The 1,405-nt window shown below is 49.5% G+C and overlaps 1 protein-coding gene across 5 annotated transcripts in view; it reads right to left on the bottom strand.

The window, feature by feature from the left end:
* The window catches only part of DHX57 (DExH-box helicase 57), a 74,823-nt gene that overhangs the window by 22,136 nt on the left and 51,282 nt on the right, over positions 1-1,405 (bottom strand). The window lies entirely within an intron of this gene.

Genomic DNA, 1,405 nt, shown 5'->3' with positions numbered 1-1,405 from the left:
GGAGCAAGGGAGAATGAAGAGAACAAGATACAAGGAAAAGATCAGTCCAAAGGACTAACGGACCACAGCTACCAAGGCCTCCACCAGACTGAGTCCAGTACAGCTAGATGGTGCCTAGCTACCACCACTGACTGCTCTGACTGGGATCACAACAGAGGGTTCTGGACAGAGCTGGAATAGAATGTAGAACAAAATTCTAACAAAAAAAGGCCAGATTGGAGACTTCCGGCAAATTGCGCTCTAGACAGAAGCACCATGCTGTCCCTCCACAGCAAAGACCCGAAAAACTAAGCCAAACAGAGAAAACAGCAATCCTGAAACCCTAAAACATCAACTGAAGAGATAAAGAACTCAGCCAAGCACCAAATGGAGTGAGAAGACTGATAGAGAACTGAGAGGAAAGATTCATGCAGAGGTCCCCTACCAGCTAACACAGCACCGATCTGCCATCTTGGACTCCTATCAGAGACCAGCAAATAGCAGGTATGAGAAAGCAGCTTCACGGAGCTTGCAGCAGGAGACAAAACAACCGTGACTTCCGGCATCATGGCGCTCTAGGCAGAAGCACCACGCCGTCCCTCCACAGCAAAGATCCGAAAAACTAAGCCCAACAAAGAAAAAGCAATCCTGAAACCCTAAAACATCAAATGAAGAGATAAAGAACTCAGCCAGACACCAAACGGAGTGAAAAACTGACAGAGAACGGAGAGCGAGGAGAGGTTCATGCAGAGGTCCCCTATCAGCTAACACAGCGTGGATCCGCCATCTTCAACTCCTATCAAAGACCAGCAAGTGGGGGGTACGAGAAAGCAGCTTCACGGAGCTTCCAGCAGGAGACAGAACAACCGGTAATTGGCGATATACGCTTTCCCACCCCCCACCCTTCTTCACCCCCACTCGGCCTCTTCTGCTTCCTGCGGCCACAGTCTCTCGGCCAGGAAGTACCGGCTGCTTGAATTCCACCCGCCTGCACTGGCAGACTCCCTGAGTGCCATTTGTTGGCTGCTGGTGTTGCTTTTTTCAGCTTCTTTTGATTTCTTCCTTGCCTCTCACAACGTCCCCCTCCTTTTGTTCAAATACCTGGCTCCGTGTGCCATCTTTGCTTCTTCCTGGGGGGCTGTGGAGCTCTGTTCGAGCGTGGGACTGCTTCCTGGTCTGGGCTGCCGCGCTGGTGGGATCCCAGGGCTTTTGTTTGTTGGTTGGTTTTAAATTGTTTGTTTTCTTTTCCTTTTCTCCAGTTGGGAGCCCATTCTGGCCAGGTGGTGCTGTGCGGCTAGGGACCTACCCTCTCCACTTGTGAAAAGCTCAGAGGAATCCCTGTGGGCATTTCTTTTTTCATGGTTTTCTTTTCTGTTTTTTGGGGGGCTTTTCTTGTTCTTTTTTTTTTTTTTAATTTGTTTTGTTT

This window comes from Trichechus manatus, unplaced genomic scaffold (assembly GCF_000243295.1).
Source record: "Trichechus manatus latirostris isolate Lorelei unplaced genomic scaffold, TriManLat1.0 scaffold00005, whole genome shotgun sequence".
Taxonomy (NCBI): domain Eukaryota; kingdom Metazoa; phylum Chordata; class Mammalia; order Sirenia; family Trichechidae; genus Trichechus; species Trichechus manatus.
The sequence above is the reverse complement of the archived record's forward strand: the minus strand, read 5'-3'. Positions and strand labels throughout refer to the sequence as shown.